This window comes from Myotis brandtii, unplaced genomic scaffold (assembly GCF_000412655.1).
Source record: "Myotis brandtii unplaced genomic scaffold, ASM41265v1 scaffold686, whole genome shotgun sequence".
NCBI classification, from domain to species: Eukaryota; Metazoa; Chordata; class Mammalia; order Chiroptera; family Vespertilionidae; genus Myotis; species Myotis brandtii.
The window spans coordinates 1,710,850-1,736,103 of record NW_005370683.1 but is presented as its reverse complement, the minus strand read 5'-3'; the positions used below and the strand labels follow the sequence as shown (position 1 = coordinate 1,736,103).

At 35.9% G+C, this 25,254-nt stretch overlaps 1 protein-coding gene across 2 annotated transcripts in view; it reads right to left on the bottom strand.

Annotated features, from left to right (window-relative positions):
- Positions 1-25,254, bottom strand: part of CNTN1 (contactin 1) — a 279,131-nt gene that overhangs the window by 204,708 nt on the left and 49,169 nt on the right. For both annotated transcript variants that reach the window (XM_014529573.1, XM_005881686.2), the window contains exon 2: positions 7,138-7,185. The gene's annotated coding sequence lies outside the window, so the exon portion shown is untranslated. The remainder of the gene's footprint in view (positions 1-7,137; positions 7,186-25,254) is intronic.

Below are 25,254 nucleotides of genomic sequence, written 5' to 3'. Positions count from 1 at the left end.
AATAGCCAGAAGAAATGGGGAGGTGGGAGGGGAAGTGGGCAAAGGTGGGGGATAGGGACAGAGAGAGACATTGCCTGGGGCAATGGGTACACAATGTAGTGTGCAGATGATGCTTTATTGAGTTGTACATGTGAAGCCTATATAGATTTGCTAATCAATGTCATCCCAGTAAATCCTATATATAATAATTATTCCCAAAAAAGTATTTTCCTCACCATTATTTTTCTTTTTTAACTAGATGTCAATTGCTATTGGTCTACTTAAGCTCAAATAAAAAAAATTGGCAAAATACATGTAAACTTCCTCACCATTTATGAGGAAGTAAGAAACCCATCATTTCAAGGGTACATAAACATTTCTAAGCTATTTAAGTGTATTGACAAATAGTTGATTCAGTAACCAAAATGCAAATATCTTAATTAGAATTGTATCTCCTTTCCTTGCCAAGTTTCTTCTCAGAATAATAATATTAGTATGATAGCAGAAAGTCATAGGGAAAAATTAAAAATCAGATTATATTATATAACTATGAAAAATTCAGTCTCAAAGTAATCACTAAAGCAATAATTAAATAGCAATTAATATTTATCTGTAAGACATTATGCTGAATAATCTGTGGAGGCTTGAAAGATGTACAAGACATAACTCTCTTCCCTGAGAGATTTTAGAATCTTACTTTGGGAATATATATTTTAAAAATAATAATAAAGGCATAAACTAGAAATTAGGAATATAGGACAAAGGAGGAAATGAAAAGGTATTAAATGTCTACTATGCAGTGGGTGCTGGTCGGCACTTATATATGTATCCCAGTACTTCCCACAGCAGCAGGATGTGTGACCTATCTGATGAAGCAGAACATACAGAGATAAGAAGCTTCTCTAGTCATTTCATTTGTCCCTAGTGAGCTAGTCGGCACTTATTTCCCCAAGGAAGGTAATAGCAGCACCTTTTATGAATGGCTAGATGATGGCTCACTCCCCAAGAGCAAGTCACGGCGTAAATTTCCCAAGAGGTTATTTGGGTTGGAGAAGGATCCGTTTGTAATTTCGTGGTTTTGGAACCTCTCTGAAGGATTTCTGTTGGCAGGAAAGGATATCGAGAGCTTTCAAGAGATCACCATGTGGCAAGGGAGAGCATGGGCATTGAGTCAAGCTCATAACCGTGGTTTAGAGATTCCTGAGGAAAGCCTGAGGCTGGTAGACTTCCCTGTCCTGGCCACTGTATGGTGGTGGACATTGTAGGAACAATGGCTGAGCTTCTTTTTGATCAGCAATATGAAACAGGTGTGCCACGAGAATTTTTAAAACATGCAATGCCTGACTATTTAGTCAGGGGTCACTGACCTCTTTTCCCTTAGATTGTCAAATTTAAAAATGACAGCAACCAACACAATAGCCATCCAGTGTGAACGAACCAAAATTATATGTATTTTTTAGTCAGATCAGCAATTTTTGGTGTGCTGCAGAATTTTAATAATTAGTTTGTGTGTTCCATGAGATGACAAAAAGGTTGGAAATGGCCGCTGTAGATGCTAGACGAAATCATGATGTCTATAAGTGTGCAGGGATCCGTTTCAGTGAGGAAATCCCTGTAGCAGTGCAACATCACCAGTTAGAATGTAATGGGGGACCCGCTTTTCTATAGCAGCTCCATATGCAGTTATAGAAAGCAATGGATGGACTTGGCAGTTTTCTCTCTGCTTGGGATTCAGAAGCAGGGCAGACTACATTAGATAGAGTAATCCTCTGGGAATCTTGGGAATGGTAGTGGGGGTAGAGAGGACCTCAAGAGGTAGCCATTGGATGTCCTGCTAATATGAGCATGCTAAGAGGTATGACTACACTTGAATTCCAATTGTTTTTAAAATTTATAAAAAACTTGTTTATTAATATTGAGAGAGAGAGAGAGAGAGAGGGAAAAAGAGAGATAGGAGCATCAATTTGTTGTTCCACTTATTTATGCATTTATTGGTTGATCCTTGTGTGCCCTGACTGGGGATCAAACCTGCAACCTTGGCTTACTAAAACAACACTCTAACCAAGTGAGCTACCAGGACAGAGATGTTTTATTTTTTTTATGGTAAGATGAAGGCTCAGAGAAGTTATATAACTTGTCTAAAGAGTCACAGCTAGCAATTTAAACCAATTCTATTTGACACTAATCTATTTTGTCCAAAAGAGATATCACAGAACTATATTTTTTTCAAATAAAATTATGCATCTAGCAAAACTTAGCAAATTATTATTTGCTAACAATTAGCAAAATATTTTTCTTAAATTCCATATGAATGCCACTGTGTAATCTGGGGGAAAAATAAAACCTATGTTTTCTTTCTTAAAATTCACAGTCATTTTATTTATTTTTCATTGAATCTTAGGCACTGAATCCCCTGTACATTCTTGGATTTCCTTTTATTGAAGAAGAAATTCTTGTTTTGATGAAATGGAATAAAGAGTCATGAGATTTTCTTACATTAGTCATGCTTGAAAAATAAAGCAATGGCTTTTAATATCTATTCTGTAATTCATTCTAGTATAATTGATGAGAAACTTGATTATTAAACATCTAAAACTATTCAATTGTGGAAAGGAAATAACAAGGAGAGCCTGCCAAAATTTACTATAATAAACAGCCTTTAATGACATTGAAAAATACAGTAGGGACTGCAACACTTTTCCCAGTGTTCCCCAAAGTGCCAAGCAGAATAGTGAACACATATTCAGTGCTAAACAAATTACTTTTGATTGATGATAGCTGCCAAGTCCTGAGTAAACTACAGTAACTAAGAGAGTCCATGGAGTTGTTGAAAATCTTGTCTAATGGGGTGAATCCTTGTGACATCCCTGAAGTCCCACAGAATTCTTGATAATTTTATACAAGAGAAAACACTTCCAACTTGGACTAAAGGAGCCAGAGAGATATGATGTAAGACAGTCTCAATCTGCCATTATGGCTTTCAAAATAAAAAAGGAGCCCAATACCAAGGCATGTGGCAGCATCTGGAAGCTGGGAGAAACCCTCAATTTGGAGCCCCCAACAAAACCAGAAGATCAGTCCTACAACCACAAACAACTGAATTCTCCCAACAACCCAAATGAGCAAGAAACCAATTCCATTGTCCTCTAGATCAGTGGTTCTCAACCTTCCTAATGCCATGACCCTTTAATACAGTTCCTCATGTTGTGGTGAACCCCAACCATAAAATTATTTTCGTTGCTACTTCATAACTGTAATTATGCTACTGTTATGAATCGTAATGTAAGTATCTGATATGCAGGATATATTTTCATTGTTACAAATTGAACATAATTGAAGCACAGTGATTAATCATAAAAACAATATGTAATTATATATGTGTTTTCCGATGGTCTTAGGCCACCCCTGTGAAAGGGTTGTTCGACCCCCAAAGGGGTCGCGACCCACAGGTTGAGAACCACTGCTCTAGAGCCTCCTGAATGAAATGCATCTTGCCTACACTTTGATTTTTATCTGGTAACACTTTTATTGGACTTCTGGCCTACAGAACTGTAAGGTAATAAATCTGTACAATTTTATGACACTGTGTGGTAATTTGTTATGGCAGCAATAGAAAATAGTACATTAAACATATGCATTTTTCTGAATCTAATCATTCAAATATAATATGTCTTTGTAAGACTGTATCTTCTGTGATGTTTTTTTTAGTGTCCTCTCAAGTCCATCTTTTATTTATGCTTATAACTTTTAAATTGGTAACATTTCTTTAGAAATTTATCTTTGAAGCATTGAAGTTGAATTCGTACTACAAACAATTTATTTTGCTTTCATCCACTGACTTTGAATCTGGAACCACTTAAATTATCGATGAAGTTGGATCACACAGTTAAATTCTGCCACCAAACCTCAGTGAACACTGCCTCATAATCCTGAATTCGAAGGGATAATCTGTGTTTCTCCACTCAATGGGAAAGTCTAGAAAGGCATGCTTCTTTGAGGCACCTTCTCAAGTTTATATCCTGTAGACCCTTACCCGTAGAGTGGTGTCACTAAGGATTCTGGTCCTCTGAGAGACCCTTCTGTTTGACTCCAACTTGAGCTGGCCACAGGCTTTATCTTTTGTTTCCAACTTATATTTTATTAAATATCCTCACTCAGAGTAAATTCATCAAATATTTAACCAGTAGGTAAATTCAGTGTTAAATTCTGGCCCTACCACAATACTTTTAGTAGGTATGACTTATCTTTTCAAGATGTTCACAGTCTAATAAAAATATGTAAACAAATTATTACAGCATAGTGTAATCCCTTGGTCAGAGAGAAGTGGTGTTAAAGATTACCATGTCCTATAAATGTTCTGTAATATCTCTCACATTACGTCTTACTCTCTATAAGAACCAACCTCGTGGATTAGCCCATGGCACAATACAAATCATGAGCCTAATGGGAAGTGCATCTACATTCTAGATATCTAAAAAATAGTTTAAGTTGCCCAAATTATATTTAACTAAATTTTACTCTATAAAAATTCTAAGTTTACTCAAACATTGTTTGTTAAAACCCTGTTCTGTGCCAGATATGTACCCTAGGTGCTGGAGATTCAAAGGCTAAACAAGTAAAAAGGATCTTGTTCTCATGGAGCTTACATTCAAGTAACAATTTCTTCATTCAAGACAGTCAGCAATATAAGTATACATGAATAGAGAATTTTAAATAGTAATAAATGTTATGAAGAACATAAAACAATGATGCAATATGACAAAAAAAATTAGAGTAGGGTGTGATTTTACATGAAGGCCATATACTAGGTGTACCAGTTAATACTTAATCTGGATCCACTGTATTGAAAGAAGTAATCCCATTCCATGTGCTTCCATACCAAGGTATTACACCATGCTGTAATAATTTGTTTACATATTTTTACTAGACTGTGAACATCTTGAAAAGATAAGTCATACCTACTAAAAGTATTGTGGTAGGGCCAGAATTTAACACTGAATTTACCTACTGGTTAAATATTTGATGAATTTACTCTGAGTGAGGATATTTAATAAAATATAAGAAGGTTATAATTCTGTAGCACATATAATTTCATCCTGTATTTTTTCTAATATTATAAAAATATTTCGTAATACTGTTATAGTATGATGAAAACATTACAGTATTGTAGGCTAGCATTACCAACAGACATCACTCCAAATGAAGTAACTTATAGCCTAAGCAGAGCTTCCCTTCTTTCTTTCTCCTTGTTTATTACCTAATTCACGTATTTCATTACACAGAGAATGAATGAGCATTTTGATTTTGAAATAAAGTTGATTTTAAATTGTATTTACCTGAAGTATTGGTAACAGGTTAATGATAATACCCAATTGGGGTGGTGGGGGAAGGATAAAAACTATGCTTAAAGTAAGGGAAGTAACTCCAGAGTTGAGTTTTAAATAATTTGCATTTATTTACTTTTTAAAAAGCAATGTTATACTGTAAAACAAAGAAATAAAAAAAATCTTTGAGAATTTAATTAGGCATGGAAGGCAATATTATTATACAAGTTGCATCATTCCACTTACTTTTCAATTTTACATAGCTATACTTGATTTTTAAAATGCTCAACTGAAAATGGTGTTTCAAGTAATAGCCCCATGAACTTCCATTTTCATACTAATCCTTTCATATTAAACTATCCACTCTAAAGTATTAATCTGTCTTTAATGGCTTTGTGGAAAGCCTTTAATAAAAAGAGTTAATGAAATTAGGACCCAATCTTCACCTCTTTATTCATTTAACTTTAAATGTCGTACAGAATATATAAATGTGAGTACCCATCAATATTTCCAATGCAAAATAGAGAATCCAACTCCTTCTGTTTTCTAACAAGAAAAAGTTTTGCACTTTTTTCCATTTTTTTCCACAGGAACAAACTTAAAACCATCTCTGCTCTTCCTTTTCCTTTATTCCTTTACCCAACTTATCATAAAGGACTGTCACATTTGCTTGCTGTCATGTCTTTTGGCAATAGCATGCCTCCCTATTTCTACTACTTCTATCAGGATTAGGACAGCATTTCATGCTTTGGCAGGACTAAATACTTTTCAACGATCCCTCCAAATTCTAGTATTTTTTTTAAAATTTTTAAACTGATTCCCTGACTATATTGTGGATTCTTATATTCAACTACAACAGTAAAAATTTAACTAAGTAGTTTGCAGGTGGAGGACATAGGTGATGAAACTAGAACACTCAATTTTACCCACCAAAATATCTTGGTAACCTTCAAGTGTTCTGACTATACAATTATTATTACATTTTCCTCAAATGCTCTTCATTCCAACTTGTCACTATGGGAAAATGCATATCTATTTCACCTTTCATGCTTTTGTTAGTGGTCTTCATGTAGCAAAAAAAAATCCCTTCTCATTATTTCCTCAATCCAAAATTCAAAAAATTCTGATTAACACATATCTTTTCTAGGTAGTTTAACATAATGGTAGAAAACCAAAACTTGGGTGTTAAGAAGATCTCAGCTGGTAAGTATGCCACTTACTAATTCTATAACTTTAGACAAGTCCTAGTTTTCTCATTGGAAAATGAGATTAAGAATAACAATAATACCTTTGCTTCAGAAAATTTTGAGAATTATATGACATAAAGCATATGAATAAAGTATTTAGTAGAGTATCTGAATTATAACATTAAGTAAATAGTATTGTTATTGCTGTTGACATTATTATTATTATTAATTCAGTGGCATGTCCCCATCACACCATTCCACATTTGAGAATTCATTCCAGCTTCTGTTAACTCAGCAACATTGAGCACAACACTATTCAGTATTAATTTGTCTTTAATGGCTCTGTGCATTTGCATAGTGATTTATTGGTATGGATATTTTCAGAGTGAGTGCTGAGAGGACATTTAACAAGCAGCCACAAAACAATTTATCATATATTTTGATATTTTTTATAATTGAAAAATATTATAGAAAATAAAATGGAACCGATATCATTGAGTGTTTGTCATGAACCAGAAATTTTCTAGGAGCTCAGAAACTAGAAATATGTTTGAACATTCTATTACACACAATTATGCCACATATTCTTATTGCTTAAAACTAACACACACACACATACACACTTGCACCCCAGATAAACAGCTTACCTTAATGTTGTTCTGAATTCAGCTTCAGATGTGATCCAAAGTGGATGTCTACAAATAAATAATTATAGAATTGCAGTCAGTTAGCTTAAAGATAAATATGTTTCTACTTTTAGTAATAATTTTGAATATTTTCTACAATAAATTAGTTGCTTTTTAATCAACTAGCAGTTTATATTTGTAGTTTTAATCATCACAGTAAATTTGGCATATTTGTAAAATACATTTATACAATCAGTAAACACTTTTAAGCTAAAAGAATTTGACTTTTTTATGGCTTTCAAAAACTATTGATGATTTATATCCCAAATACCTCTTATTCAGCATCACTGAATTATATTGGAAATTAACATTTTAAATAAATCCATAAAAATAACACCACTGGACTAGCCCCATTTTATGATACATTAGGCTGGAATTTATTTTAGAGGAGCCTGAATATAGACCACATACACCATACATACACCATATGTATATGTGTGTATATCTCATATGCCTGTACACATATTAATAGCTAGACAGCACACAGGTGTATATTTAAGAAAACAACAGTAGATCTGAAACCTCTGGTAGAGAAAAATCAAGTATTTGGGAGCAATCAAATAATTCAAGGTAGCTCAAGTATTTAGATAAACTTGTATTTCGGTGATATTAACAATAATAACAAAAATAAAAGTTCTTTGTTGAGTTTTATAGTTTGTAGAACAGTTTTTCACATTCTTGCTCAGGTCTCCAGTAACTCTCCATAAAAGTGTTCCCTTCCAAATACTGTCTAGGTAAGCTTGGTCTGGATTGACAAAGAGGTAGTTACAGAAGAAGCTTCTCCCATCAAACACACATTCTGAGAATAGCATTTACATGTAAAATACATGCCATGAAAAAAATAAAATACATGTCATGTACCCTCATCTAAAAACACGATTGTAAAATCTACTTTTCCTAGGGCTGAAACTTGTCCCTCCCCCAGAATGATGGCAGATCTTAAATAATGACTCAAATCTGTACATAACCATATACCATATTAAATGTCATAAAGAAGACTCATATAGTACTTTGAGTATAGTGGGAATCCTGGCTTAGGAGGGATAAGGGGAGGTTTTCATGAGGGATAACATTTTAGCTGAGGGTTACGAGGTAAAGGGAGGGTTATAGAGGAGGAAAGGGAGAGAGTGACCATTTTAGAAGGACTGGCAGGTGCAATGTGCTAAGACATGAAGCAGTGTTTCACTGTTGAGAAGCAGGGAGAAGACCATCAGTGCTAAAACAGAAATGGAGGGGTGAGTTGGGGTGCATAAAGTTAGAGACATTAGATGGGGCTATAGCAGACTATGAAGAAGGTTTGTTTTTATCTTACATACTACAGGAAGTCAATGAAAGGATTTATGCAAAGGAGTGAGTTAATGAGACCTCCTTGAAGATGGTAGCTCTGTTGAGGGGAAGAGAAAGAGAAAGAATGAAAGTAGAAATCCATGGGTTATTACTCTGATTCAGGAAGGACAGTGACTTTGACTAGAGTGTTTGCTAAGGAGAGGTGAAAATGACCCGGCTGGTGTGGCTCAGAGGTTGAGCCTCAACCTATGAACCAGGAGGTCATGGTTTGATTCCCACCCATAATTCTGGCTTGATCCCCAGTAGGGGTTGTGCAGGAGGTTACCAATCAATGATTCTCTCTCATCATTGATTTTTCTGTCTCTCTCTCCCTCTCTGAAGTCAATAAAAATTCATACTTTAAAAAAAATCTTAAAAATGGCTTTGTTTTAATAGGTTTTGGGGAATAGAATATAATCAGTCTCTCACTTAATTATACTTAAGCTCTAATAGGGCAGAGGCCATATCTGTTATATTGATCATTCTATTCTCTGCCACACAAAAACAAATTTAAACGAATGAATGAATGGTAGGAAAGAAAGAGGAAATTGGAAAGCATGAGGAACTTCATGAAAGGATATTATTTTCTGTGATAAGAAGCATTAGAAAGGATCAGGTTTGCAAATGAAATCATGAGTTTAGACTTAAACAAATTGTACTTGGGTTGCTATTAGACATTTAAGTGGAGATGTAAAGTAGGAAATTTCAAGTGTCTGAAGCTCAGAAAAGAGGTCTTGACTGGATACATAAATTTGGAAGTCATAGGATTATCAGTAACATTGAAGCAATGGGAGTGGATGCAATATTTATGGGGAGATTGAGGATGGCAATTGAATATTTGCAGGCTCTTACTATATATTAAGAACTGTTCTAGGGTTTTACATGTACCAATCAAACTAATCTTCACAATAACCCCATAAATAATATTCTGTTTTTATCACACTTTAAAGCTGAGAAAAACCAAAGCACAGATAAATTATGTAACTGGCCCAAATTTGCATAGCTAGTAAATAGGTAGAATTCTAAGATGGCCTCCAACATTCCCAACCCTTGGTATACACACTTTGTACAATTTCCTTTCCTTTGTTGGTCACAACCTATAAATGCGATGGGATATAACACCCAAGATTTAGTTACTAATCAGTTGATTTTTAGTTCATCAAAATGGATATTAGTTGAACCCTTTAAAAGGAAATAGCCTTTCCTGATATCAGAAATGGGAAGTGTGAGAGGGCTCATGTAAGGGGCCATAGGGCAGAGGATCACAGGTAGTTTCCAAGAGCTAAGAATAGCCCCTGCCCAAAAGCCATTAATAAAATGGGGCACTCAGCCCTACAACCACAAGAAATGGAATTCTGCCAACACCATTGAGCTTGGAAGATATCTCAAGCCCCAAATGAGCCCTCAGAACAAACCAATACCTTGATATCAGCCTGTTAATGGCCAGAGCAGAGGACCCAGCTGAACTCCACTACAGAACTGCAAGATACTAAATGAGTGCTGTTATAAGCCACAAAATTCATGGTGATTTGTTACACAGCAATTGAAAATGAATGCACATTATCAAACCTAGGTAGTCAGTTTACATAACCTGTATTGTTAAAGACTTAACTATACCACATATGGTACAAGAGTTGGGAAGGTGAGAAGAGAGCCCTGAAGAATGCAGAGATTTAAAAATGAACACAAGAAAATGAATCAGCAAAGGAGACTTAAGAAAAACAAACAAACCAGGAAAAAAAATAGAGGAAAACCCAAGAGATTGTGGCAAGAAGAAGGATCTATGAAGGAGGGGCCCTGAGTGAGCAAACATGTGGAATGTTGCCAAGAACAAATCAGATGAGGAATGAAGTACATTCACTGGATTCAAGAAGACAGAGGAGGCTGAGATTGGTTTTCCTTTGGTCCATTAAAAAATGGAGTTGGCATTTTAGACCCCTTTTGTTTTTTAATGAAAGGGGAAAACTATGTGATGGATGGGGATAAGAAATGTTTTCCAGACATGTTTTTATTAGTCAATATTTTCATTTAGAAGAATTGTAAAGCTTTTCCTCAAGAATTACATAAACCTTGTCAATTATAGTAGACTTGAAAAGTATATCAATGGAAATATTGTTTTGTCACAAAACTGAACTTTAAGGATGAACAATCTCTTATATGACAGGGAAAAATTAATATTCCAAGGAATATTTAATCTTACAAGGTGACTAATGAAAAATAATAGAAGGAAGAGAAGAGAAAAGAGAGAATTTTATTTCCAAATCTCAGTTACACTGATCATATTTATTCCTTCTCAAGGGAAAGGCATTTCTTTTCTCCTAAAATAAATAAATAAATAAATTCAGATGCAGAAACCAAAATGTAAACAAGCATTAAATAAATCAATAAGGATCCATTTTGTCTAGAATAGAGCACAATTGAGAAAACACAGTGTACACAGATAATTAAATTTAGGGTCTTTTATACTGCTATAGTCATCTAATGGGGTTGCTTTTAGGTTCTCTTGTTCCAGTACTTCACTTTGGTGACTAATTTATGGAAGGCAAAAATAACAATGACCAACCCTCCTCTTATCACACATCAGATATTAAAATAACAAAATTTATACTACATATAAGTTGCTAATACATGGAGGAGAAATACTTGTCTCCGATGAAAGCATGAAGAAAAGGAGAGCAGTTTCCTCAGGGATCTCCGACACATCATATTCAAGTTATGATTGGACCATATTCAATGGCCAAATCTGAAGAGAGATTTAAATTTTCCATTTTGAATGATCAAGACAGTTACCAATAGGATAGAGACCCAAACGCGAGAGTGCATTTTTAGTGGGTCTTCTGATGGCTTACATGAAATCTCTCCATGTCTGACCCCCCACCCCCCTTTGTCTTATCTAAGGCCTTTCTTTTGTCCTAGATGTGTTGTGAGATCATCTGGTCCTAGCACTTTACCTACCTGTTCAAAGATGGCTTAGTGGGTCTAATACAGTTATTGCTTATATTTCAAGATTACCATTCCTTTTGCTGCTCACTTACTTTTTAAGGATCTTGAATTTGATTCACATCTAATTTATTTTCATGTGCTTGGCTCCCACTTTTAGCTGTTTATGGATGAGACAGCTCTTGTTAACAGAGGTATCCTTAGTAATGAGCATGTGATTGTTTTCTAGTGGAAGACAAAGCCTGATTCATTAATGAGTAATACCATCTTCATAAAGAAATGAGACTTCTGTCATCCTTGCATCAAATTCATAAAAAAAAAAATATCTAGCCTTTTGTGGGACCAGTTATTCCAAGAAACACATCACATTTTCCTACTCTATGAGCCCCGAACCTCTACCCCAAAACAGGAGGCTTCAATTGAGTGCCTTGACCTCTCCTTAAAGACCTTTTCTCTTGATTCATAGAATTTTGAGATGAAATTTAAGTGAAGTTTGGTTATTTTTTTCTAAAAAAAAAACAAATTTTATGAAAATATGAGACAAAAAAGTATGAGAAACATTTTTAAATTTTATTTTACATGTTGGGTATCCTAAAACCATACTATAGTTTCCCATAGTATTGATAACTAACTAATTTATTGGCTGATATTTCAAATCTTTCATCTAAAATATTCTAAGCCCTAATGGCCTTAAACTTCAAAGCCAGATTCAGAGTATTTGTCATTTCTTTTCCTGATTGGGATGTCATCTTTCTAATATGCCTGTCTTACACAAGCTATGAGATAGGTGGCTTCTTGTACAACCTTGACAATTTCTTATAATTTTCCCCAAAATACATTTTTTGTCTTAGGCTGTACTCATTATACATAAATATTTCACATTGGTTTCAGATTACTTCAAATTCTAGTATATTTGAATATGCTCTACTGTATATCCCTGCATGAGCTAGAGTCCATATCCTTGTACTATATACCCCTGTATGAGCTAGAGACCCCCAAAAGGTAACTTTTAATCTTGGTAATAACATGGTCTGTAATAGGATATCAAATGCTGTATAAAACACACTTTGTTCTGAAGTCCTTCCAGGAGAAAAATACATGGTCCAGAATTTCTTAAAAATCCAGACTAAAATCTAACCTCAAATTCCTTAAAATTGCTCCAGAACTATACCTGCTCTGGGGAGAATTTCTTCTCCAGCCTAAAATGAGTCCTCATAACAATGGCAGGAGTAGGTGCCAAAGCTAGATAGTTCTACTGTTTAACTCTTCCATAATCCAGCCAAAATGTATCCTGGTGTAGTTTGATTGTACCTAGATTTTTATATCAGTAGAAAAAGATACTTTCTATAATCAATTTATTATTTAAAAAAGAGATTTGACTTCCACTCCCATTTTCATTTAACTTTAAGGTTTTGCTACATTGAATCCCAAAGTTTTTCTTTACTGAGTCACAGGTAACAATAGGCGAGCTTAAATTTTCACGTCTTGACTCTACAACACAAAGAATGTGTTAAGTGAAAGCGAACTTCTTAGAGGATGAACTTATAATTAAGGTCCAATCCTTGGCCATTGATATTTTGGACCTTGGAAAGCTGCTAAAAATAAATAAATCTCTGTTAAATCTCTTGCTACATAACTAATTATACCTTTAGAATTATACCTTTAGATGTAACTGCACATCCAAATGAAACCAGACAACTAGCTTTCAAATTATGTTTCCTTGGTAGAATTCTTTTAAGTGGGAGGTAAAAAAAAGAAAGGTCAGGAAGTTTAAATTCGTATTCATTTAAAAGATTGAGAAGTAACAGAAAAAAAATTATCAAATAATGAAAAACAAACAGATGTGGAATTGAGTAGTAGATGTTTGAAGCATGCATTTACCAAACTTTTAACAAACATTATTATAAGAAAAATGTGAATTATTTTCCATGGAAAAGATATGGTGTCAATTATTGGCGTTATTGAAAAAAATAGGTACTCATAGAATTCCCTGAGTTTCAATAAAAAATAGTTTCCAACAGTGACCATCTTAGTCATTGTGTCATCAAATACATGCTCTTCTGATTATCAAATGGACTTTTCTCCAACTCTAATTTTTTAATAGAAGGGAAAAGGTTGGTGCTAAAAAGATTATTTATTTTGGAAAATGTTTTCTAGGCAGTACCAATAAAAATCTGGTAAAAAAGAACAAGTTGTTCTGCCTTAGGGTTTTTGTTTATATTGTTCTGTTTTTAACAAAGCCTAAGAATTGTGCATGTTAAAGGCAGCATACTGCAACTAGGTTTCATTAGTCATCTACAAAAAATATTTTAGAAGGAAAAATATGACTCATTCTACTCTAGTTAATACTGTCTGTCTCTCCCTCTCTCCCCCCACATGTAGAATTGAGCAAAATAGAAATTCAAGTGAATTAATATTTCAAAAGGGATTCAAAAGCAAACTTTTCAGGTAAAAGGCTAAATAATAAATACTTTATGCTTGGTGGACCATAAAGTCTCCATGACAATTATTCAACTCTACTATTGTAGTGGCAAAGCAGCCTGAACACTACATAAATGAATGTGTGTGACTATGTCCCAATAAAACATTATTCACAAAAATAGCACATGATCCCATGGGCTGTATTTAGCTGATCCTGAAATAAGAGAATAATACAATATGAACATAATGTAGAAATGATAAAGCCATGGCACATTTTTTAGTCTGTTAAAAGACCTCTCATTGTTTTGTCCAAATACCATAGCAGCTACATTCAGGTAAATATGTTAGGTTCTGGGCTACATCTTTAGTCGCTGAAAAAATAAGACTTTTTCTCTAATTCTTTTGGAATATTCTCAAAGACACAATTTTAATACTTATACTGAGCTGTTAAAACCAACAGTATTTTATCTCATCTTTATCCTATATAATAAAAGCCTAATATGCAAATTGTCCCCTTGACCAGGATTTCAACTGGGAGTTTGACCGCTCACTATGATGTGCGCTGACCACCAGAGGGTGGAGGGGACATGGTCACACAAAAGAGTAGAAAGTTGAAATATGTACCTAAATTTAAGAGCATAGTGAAGGCTAGAACTAGGGATTTTTGTGTCATTTTTATAGCGCTATGAGAGCTAATACCAAGAGAATGAGAGGACATCTATCTGTATAAAAGGCTAAGCGACCATCACATCCGAAAAAACCGGATGACTGAACAGGCTGTGTGGGGCGACTGGGACAGCAGGGGGGTTAGTGAGGGGTGACCAAATGACCAAGAAACAGGTTGCATGGGGCAACCAGGCCTGCAGGGGGGCAATTGGGGCTGACCAGGCCGGCAAGGGGGAGGCAGTGAGGGGCAACCAAACGACTGAGCAGCAGGCTGTGTGGGGCTACCAGGCCCGCAGCGGGGGCAGTGAGGGGCAACCCGGCTATCAGGGGGGAATTTGGGGGCAACCACACCAGCAGGGGGTGCAGTAAGGGGCGACCAGGCTGGTGGGAGGGGGGCAGTTGGGGGCAACTATGCTGGCAGGGGGGAAAGTTGGGGGTGACCAGGCCAGCAGTGGGGGAAGTTAGGGGTGATCAGGCAGGCAGGCAGGTGAGCAGTTAGGAGCCAGTGGTCCCGGATTGGAGAGGGTGCAGGCTGGCCTGAGGGGACCCCCCTCCATGCACGAATTTCATGCATCGGGCCTCTAGTTAAGTAATAAGAAACCAAGACTAGGACAGGTGGGACCCACAAGATGAACCAAAAAGAAAAGAAATAATACTGTAAAAGTGTGATCAGGGAAGGGATATGACAGTTAAAAATAGTCACTGAAGCCAAAAACAAACAAAAATGTGTTAATGAAAAGAGGTTCTCAAGAATGTGCCCTACTTCAGAGAGTTCCAGGAAGATGGGGACTGTGCAGAAATGGCTCAGCTGGCAATTTGAAAGTAACTAGTCTACTCTGCAAAGGGAGTCTCAACCCCAACAGTGAAGGAAGGGCCAGACTAGTGTGTGTGTGGGGGGGGGGAGATGTAGAAACAGAGTGTGCACACTAGGTTTTTAACCTAAACTTAGGAGAAGGCAGAAGAGGAGGAAGAATAAATAAAGATTTGCTTTGTTTTGCCTTATGTTTGTTTTTAAGAATGTAAGCTCATTGGACATTTTTATGTTGGTAAAGTATCCAGGGGGAAGGGAGCAATTTAAGATATAAAATGGGGCATTAATGTTTGACAGGACTGTATTTCACAGCAGACCCAGGTTAGCAGTGGCTGCAAGTGAAAGCCTGCCTTTGTTTGGTTTCAAGCAGCCTTCCTGAGATAAAATAGGCAAAACATAAAATTGACCCATTTTAAGTATTCAATTAAATAAGTTGTATTATATTTACAGAGGCTTCACTTTTATATGTTTAGTAATTGAGATAATCTAAGAACTCTTCGTCTTATCATAGAACATTCAGAAACTCTGAATCCAATCATAATAACAAAAAATAAAACATAAACATAATAGAGAATTATCAGTGCTATAGGCTGAAAAACCTTACAGCTCATCATGTAGAATGAGGCAAATCCTCTAGAGAATGGCTTTTTTAGCTTCTACAATAGATAATTAATGAGCTACACTGAACGAAAGAAGTAACTTTTGTTTTAGACCATTAAGAATCTGTCCAGACCTGTGATTGACTCATAATGTAACGATGCAGTAACATACTACTTACAGTACACTTTGTTTACTTGTTTGTATTTGGCTATACTTCCCAGGGCAATTTTGTGTCAATAAAATCATCTTTGGGTTGTAAAAGCTTGCTGATGCCTGGCAAATAACAAAACACCATGTGATTCTTTCTGTAGTTTTTTCATGAAATTCAGGGATTTAAACGCTTGCACACTTTGGTTTCTGAGTGATGATTCCAGGACTTATAGAATGCTCATGCTTTACCTGGAATTGGAAGAAAAGGCTCTTCAAATAAAGAAAACAGTACAAAAATAAACCTTAGCCTACTCATAATATACCTACATATGTCAACAAGATTCCAGATTTAGAGAGATGTAAACAAAGATCTATACTTAGTTTTTACTCACAAGTGTAATGGAGAAAAGAATTATAAAGCTAAGGCTAACCTTTCCAAGCTTCTAGGTAGTTGTAATTCATATCTAAAAATTTCTCCTAGGATGGAAACCAAAATTCTCAGAAGGAAACCTAAAAAACATTTACTATATTTTTTAAAAATCCATGTAATTGAACTTTTCCTCTGAATATAAGTTAGCTCTTCTTCAAACATAGTATGTAAAGTTATTAAAACAAAGCTCTTCCCCCAGGTATAATAATAAAAGTGTAATATGCTAATTAGACTGGACAGGCAAATGACCTTCCGGACATCATTCTGGACATCCTTCTGGACGAAGCTGCTGTGGCGGGGGTGATCAGGCAGGCAGGCGAGAGGTTAGGGGCAATCAGGGAGGCAGGCAGAGTGGTTAGGGGGATCAGGCAGGCAGGCGAGAGGTTAGGGGCAATCAGGGAGGCAGGCAGAGTGGTTAGGGTGATCAGGCAGGCCGGTGAGTGGTAGGAGCCAGCAGTCCCAGATTGCGAGAGGGATGTCCGACTGCTGGTTTAGGCCTGATCCCACATGGATCCTGGATTGCGAGAGGTTGCAGGCTGTGCTGAGGGACACCCCCCACCATGCACAAATTTCATGTACCAGACCTCTAGTAATAAATAAATAAAAATAACTACTTTTCCACTAAACATTAGAAAGAAGTACATACATTTTAGACTTACTGTACTCTAATTTCTTTCTCAAAATTTATACTTTAAAACTTCGATTTTAAAAAAGAAAGTTAAAAAAGTAGGAGAATATAGACATACATATGGAAGGAGAAAGTGGCAGCTGGATAGGCAGACCTTTCTTGCTCCTCCCAGGGCCAGACTGGAAATAAAACTAAAGTAGGGAAACATTTATCTGGAATTACCAGCTGAGGTCCATGAAGGACAGAAAACACCCAGCGATGGGTAGGAAGGGCGAGGGCACCAGAAGAGCTGACCAAGCCCTCAGGAGCAGCAGGCTGAGAGTGAAGAGGGAGCTAGTGCCTAAGGGAGGGTCTGTTCCCTCAGAAGATAGAGGCCAGGAACCCAGGCTGGGCTCCACAGCCCTGAGCACTAGAGCCAAGACCCATGGCCCATGTAACATCCCGCCATGAAGCCATAAAAATATTTTTAAAAAGCCATAGGCAGCAAAATCTCAGACATCTCTCATAACAATATATTTACCAATACATCTCCTTGGGCAAAAGAAATTAAGGAGAAAATAAATAAATGGGACTACATCAAAATAAAAAGCTTCTACACAGCAAAAGAAACCATCAACAAAACAAAAAGGGAGCCCACTGAATGGGAGAATATATTTGGCAATGATACATCTGATAAAGAGTTAATATCCAAAATACTAGTATATAAGGAACTCATACAACTTAACAAAAGGAAGACAAACATCCCAATTAAAAAATAGGCAAAGGACCTAAATAGACACTTCTCGAACTGCCTCCTGGTCAAATTTAACAAATCTATACTCAACTCGTTATCATGTCATTCCCCATTCCCCAAATTAATCCTCTCTTTAGGATTCCTGTTTTAGTTGTTGGCACCACCTTTCATGCTATTGCTCAAGCCAGAACCCTGAGCACCAGCCCAGCCCCTCCCTCACTCTCACTCTCACCTCATACATTCATTAACCAAGTTCTGATGATGCTTCAGTTCAAACTTCTCTCAAATCTACCCCATTCTCTTTATCGCCATTTTATCAATCACAGTCATTTCTCCCACAGCTCCCATTTTCTTTCTTCAACAGCCTGGCTGTTTACAACCGTTCCCAGATCAAATCTTTTATTCTCATTGCAGCCAGAGTGACCTTTCAAAATGCTATCCTGGGCATTTCACTCTTGTTCAAAATCCTTTAATGGTTCCCCACTCTTTCATTCACCAAACTCATGGTTTATTTACAGAATGTATATAATTCTACACACTTTTCTAAGTTCCAGGGCTACAATGACCACACAATATGACCCAGCAAGACACTATAGACACTATTTCTTGCCTGCAGCAACACATTATTTTTATTAATCCCAAATCCAGATTTACTACATCAGAATGCTCATTGGTCATGACGGTTCACTTGCCTTTTTTGAGTCTTAGTGAGGGAGTTTGCCCAGAATGTCTCATCCCATAAATGTTACTGATATCTATTTCTCTGCTTCCTTTCTGTTTTTCTTCTCAGTCCCTCCCAGATTGAACCTGGATCTATTTGTTTCTGAATCTACTAAGAGAACAAACAGTGAATGCCTCAGTTTGGCTGCATTATCCAATGGAGCTTCCAGAAGTTCCCGCAATTGCATTTTCACCCAAACTCTCCTCCCAAAAACATTATTTGGGGTTAAATATGCTGTATTCAGGCTGGGTCTCTTTTGCTGACTTTAATAACAAACAGTTACAGATATGTTCCCAGTTTATTTGTTTTTCAGAATTTTGTATCACCAATTATCTACTAACTACAAAATATAAAACTATTTTTAATCCCTTTTCTCATGATTTTCTTTTACAACATATATTTGTATGGTCCAATTTTTTCCTTTTAAAACTCTCTTTTTCTGTAATTTGTATATTCTAGCACTATTTTGGACATTCTGCTAGCTGTTTGCTGCATTGTGCGGGGTGGGGGAATCTTTATCATTGGCTTGTATTTTTCCTGCCATCCAATAAAAGTAACAGCCATTACCCAAAGTTCTGACTATCATTCTCTTATCTTTTCTCTCTGAACATGAATGAGTTATTTTATCACTTTAAAAGTTTTGATGATCATTTTCAGATTCTCTCTGCTAAGATCCAGAACTACTGATGCTCAATTCTTGAATTTACTAGTGCTACTAGAGGCCTTCTGCTTCTGGAACTCATTGTGCCCCACCTCTTTAACCCCTTCACAACTTCTTTCTTTTCTGTGGCCTATATTCCTGTTACTATTAGATGAGATACTATGTGTAAACGGCCTAAGGTGGATGGCACACAGTAAGGTTCAGTATTTATTAGTCCCTTATTATCCAACTATCTCAGCTCAAAACATTAGTGCATTTTATTTCCACTTCTCCTGGAAAGAAAGTGCATGTAAAGTAGTAATTTAATGGAGTCTATACCCTTTTTAGTCTCACCGTCCCACCCTAAAGAAGCCCTTCTTTCTATTGCTTCACCACAACTTTCTAACTCCTTGCTCCACTTTCTGCTGCACACTGATTCCAGATAAATATTCCATGTCATAGCCTTCGTCATCTGATTGGCCTATTTAGATACATTCAATAGTATCCAAACATCTGTTGAATATTAATTTTGAGTTTATAAAGGCATGGAATGGTACTCACATCCCTTTTGGTGAGCTAAATATTAATATTCAACTCAGAGTATTGGATCATTAGGTGATAGGAAACATGGCAAGATTATTATCAGTATAATCTTCAAAACATAGAGCACATGAAGAAATATTCCATACCTCCCTTCTATTTTACATCTTCCCTAATATTAAATCCAAATAAATTTTAGTTATTTATTCTCTAGCTTTAAACTCCTGACATTACAACAAAATACCTATTACAGGTACTTAACCATGAAATTCATGGATCATAAAATCGATGAAATAGAGTATATGATTACAGACAAATGAGTATGGTTATTTCAATCAAAAAAAGAATATATTTTCATTGCTTTTTATGTATACAATAATCATAAAAATAAGTGTATCTATAAGACTAAGATACTTGAAGGTAGTCGAGAAGCAATTCTATTGAGAATCACTTGAATAATTCACAGATCTACATAGCACCTACATTATATTATTTTGCAGATAAAACATTAATATGAGAAATAAGTTTATATGAAAAGTTAGAAGTGAAGCCAAAATTAATATTCCAATTTTTGGGTATCCAAGTTTTTGCCCAACTGACTTTAACATGTAACAGTATAAGCATGATTTCTTTTTTTAATATATTTTTTATTGATTTTTTACAGAGAGAAAGGGAGAGGGATAGAGAGTTAGAAACATCAATGAGAGAGAAACATCGATCAGCTGCCTCCTGCACACCCCCCACTGGGGATGTGCCCACAACCAAGGTACATGCCCTTGACGGGAATCGAACCTGGGACCCTTCAATCTGCAGGCCAACGCTCTATCCACTGAGCCAAACCGGTTAGGGCTAAGCATGATTTCTTGAGAAAGCTAAGGCATCAGGAGCCGTTGAGATTTAGAGTCTATTCCTCCTCTGACATTTGCCATGTGACTCCATTCCAATTGCTTTGTGTGCATATCCCATATGTTCTTACTTAAAAAATAATCTACTCCCTCAGCATTGCTGCAAAAGTGCTAAAAAGACCAATGAAATGCATTCAACATAGTCTAAGATGAGGATAAAAGTTCAAACAAAATAGGAAACATTTAATATTTAATTAATTTTCCCAAGGAATTTTATTGTTTTCTCTGCAATAGCTACCCTAAGCTTTCTTGGCACTGTAGAGGGAAAGAAAAACAGCACACCCCACCTCTACACTTACACCTTCCTCTGCATAGCACTTGGGGCAAAGGGAGGGGATAAGAAACATTTAAATGGTTTTTTGCATTTAACTGACTGTTACGACCGGACAACCAGTCTCTATGACACACACTGACCACCAGGGGGCAGACGCTCAATGCAGGAGCTGCCCCCTGGTGGTCAGTGCACTCCCACAGCCAACCTGCAGCGGTGGGCTAACCTCCTGCGGTCCCTCCCCTGACCAGCCAACCTCCAGAGGTCCCTCCCCTGGGCCAGCTGGCCCTGATTGCCCCAATAGGGACTGGGCAAAATGGCCCCGATCGCTGGCCAGGCCAAGGGACCCCACTGGTGCACGAATCCATGCATTGGGCCTCTAGTAGATTTAATATTCTTAGATATCCTATTTCTGAATGGCCTAAACTAGAACATATCTTCTTATATATAATTTCCATAATAGCAGAATATTTATAAGAGTAACATTATAAAAGATATAACACTATACATTGACTTTAGTGTAGATGAAAATTAAGCTGCTAAGCATATTATCCTAAAGCCAGTGTTTAAAAATCTGCATATTGACCATTCAAGAAAGGACTCCAGGGAGACTGGCTGGAAAGAGGAAAAAATTCATGTTTGTAATCTGGAGAAGTGCTTTTAGCCCAGACCCTAATATATTCTATCTGTGTTTCTAAGTCAACAAGCTTTCATAGGCCTCAATTAAAAAAAAAAAGCTACAGTACAATAAATTGGAAAACAATAAATTAAAATTGAAACCCTAATAAGAAAGTTTCCACATCATTAGTTTCATAATGCATGTTCCTGCTTATTTCACTGTCACTAGTAGAATTTAATTACTTCCTATTTCATTTTTGCATGTACCATGCGCTTTAGATTATACACTATATCTCAAGTAATAGAAAAAGCATTAATCAACATAGGCTGGTCTCATTATATTACAGCATCTCTGATCATCCTCTTTTATACATACATTTTGGAAATGTTTGTGATTGTATTTTTGTTAATTACATGTTATCTGTTCAGCCTCCTGTACTTCTTATGGCAGCATCTATCCTAAAAATTCCACTTTACACCTTATTATGAAAATTGACAAAGCTCCATAGATACAATTTAAAAATTATTTTCATGGCTGCAATATTTAAAGTTCTGAATACACACACATATAGTTAATAACACCTAATGGCAGTAATCAAGCAACACTTTTAAATAGAAAATTTCTGGTTTAATTTTTTTCATACTTTTTTAGTACAGATTGAGTTCTTCTATTACTAGTTTCATTTCCAGTTCTAGATAATGCCACACCTAAATGGCTCTTTAGAATAGACTCAAATGAATCTTAATTGCTTCCTCTGAAAATCTGCTGAATGAAACACTGGACCTGAGAGCTATTCTTTTCCCAGATGTCCAACTCAGTGAATCTCTCTCTCTAAAGTAACAGGTTACAAAGACTGCTGACGTATCCCACAAGGGACCCCTCTGTCCAGGTAACAGTAGCATCCTCTGAGGTGCTAAAGTAATTTGATTGCTTTATAAAGAAGAAGGATTTTGGTAATATTTGATGAAATACAAAGCTAGGCAGAACTAAGGTTACAGGGCTTCTCCAAACTTGATAGGGCTATAGTTTCAGTTTTATGACCTCTACAAAGCACACTGTACCGGCGTGCAAAACAACCAAACAATTCTCTTCTCATTTTCCTGCAACATCGTTCTGAAGCCCTTGCATCTTCAGCCATATATGTTCTCTGTCCTTTCCCTACCCCCCCAATATTTTTCTGACAAAGAGGCATTTACAAACAACTGGTGAAGATAATGGGCTAAGGATAAAACTCACAGGCATATGTCTACAAATATTGCAATTTATTATCGCCTTAAAAATGTCTAAACATAGTCCAGGGTGAAGACAATAAAACACCTAACCCCAAGTACAAAATTTGAAGGGAGCCCCCCTAAAATCAGTAATCAAAATAAGTAGTATTTTAGTGTAATATTCTAAAACATCAAAATGAATGCAAAATTTCATTATAAACAAAATATTAAAATTTAAATAAAAATCATTTTATATACATATCTATCTAAACAAGCCCTCACCAGTCCTTTCCTCTTCCATTGGTTAAGTGTAGAATAACTACACATACATCTCAGACTAAGTATCATGCAATGCTAGATCTAGAATTCTTTTGCTTTTCCTCCTTTAGAGGTGGAATTTTAATTGCTGTTTATGGGCAAATGTGAGATGTACCTTATATTTTGCTGCTGTTTCCAAAATAATTTCAATTAATTGTTATACTCAGTAGTATTAAAATCATGTCCAGTATAATACAATGCTACCCATCTCTGCTTATTAATAGTACTCACATTGTTCATGTACTACAAAATAAAAAGATTCTTTATAATTACTTAATTTCACCTTGATAGAATTATTCAATTTATTTTAATTTTTTTAAGCACTTGAATCTACAAATGAAAATAACAACAATAAATTATTTATACTTCCATGCAGATGCACTATGGTCAATGTGACTTTGTCCCTTATACTGGTGGAACTAGAGGACACCTACACCCTCCCACCGTTTTTTGATCCTGCTTTGGGAGGAGGCTCCCACTACCCATCACAGCACAGTGCTTGGGGAGACCGCCAGAGCTTGAATAGCCACAGAGAAACAGCGGATGCTTATGTATATCAAAATCAAAAGAAATAGCCCTGACTGCACACAAGCAGAAGTCTCAAATCTGTAAAATTTGAAAAAATGTAGACACCGGGCACTAGAGTTTCTCCTTTTGCCTTGGAACGGAGGGAGCAGCTTTCAACTGACCTAATGAAAACAATTCTGCAAAAATGAGAGGCCAACCTGTGTGCAATTGCAGGGCATCCAGAAAGAATGCTAATTCTTGGCTTTGGCACTTTCTTTAAAGAAATGATCCAGGCCTTTCTGCGGCGTGGAACACTGTGATCAGCCAGGAACTGTTACAGATGAAAATGACCTTTCTTTGTTATCACCCCCAAATGTAGTACTTGTTTTAATCACACAGGACACCCTTGTACCTGTTAAAAAGAAAAAAAAAAGTGGGGGCATAGGATGGAGTCAGTCATGCCTAGCCATTTTCTATCTATTTCCTACCTTAGTATGTATTCACAAGGAATTTGTAGGATTAGTATGAGGAAGTGTTTTTAGCAAATATGTATCATTTTAAAACAGCTCAGGTTATGGTCAAGGAATTCTGGACATAGAACAGGAGGGGTTGACTTGAGGGCCCTCTCTATCCTTACAAGCTATAGCACATTGACTTCTGCCTTAAAGTGTCCCTTTCCATAAAACGGATTACTAATGCTCATGTCCCAGAGTTGTGGTAAGAATTAAGTAACATGACAACTACAAAAAAATTTGTAAATTATGGATTGCTACGCAAATGTCATGAAGAGATTTTAAAGATAACAAAATACTATAAGAATATGAAGTAAATTTGTAATGGCAATCTCCATTTGAACTGAGAAGAAATTTTATTTTAAAGTTATTATTCAGTCCATAGAAGTGTAAGCTGATAAATCAAAATATTACAAAAAAATAATTTCTTACATTAAGGAAGCTCCATGGTAAATAAATTAAGTCAATACCTTCCAAATCATATTTCTCTTAGAGATGTTAATATGTTTACTTGAAAAAAAGGCTACCTGTCAAATATGTGTGTGATATGCTACATATATTCTTAGAAGAATGTTACATGTATATAATGTACATTTCCAACAAACCTGTTTAAGTTGATTATTCCAGATTTTTACTCTAAAGTTATTTAGCAGAGTAATTAGTTTCCTAAGGAAACACTTTGGTATTTGGGGACATATAGTTTGGGTAAAGGTGAGCCAAGCAACAGAGGACATCCCTGGCCTTTCACAGTGAGATCAAAGAGGCAAAGCTGTGTAACATCTCTCTAATGGGAACTAGCAAGATTCTGTATTGTTCAGAACTGACTCCATATTGAAAACGTTATGTTAATGACTATTGAATAATTTAAACTGTAGTTCATTTATATCCCTATAAAATAAAAGAAGCAAAACACAGAACAATTCCCAAAAATTACAATTCAAAACATTTCCTGTAAAAAAGAAAAAAATTTGAAAATATATTTTGGGGGTCACACTGCAAATCTTGGAAAATAACCCACTCCTAACCAAAACATTTCCTACTAAAATGATGAGACTTTAAAGGAAAAAAAATATTTGAGGCACCTGTTTACAATAAGTAAGTAAGATATTAGAGAGAGAAAATCAGATTG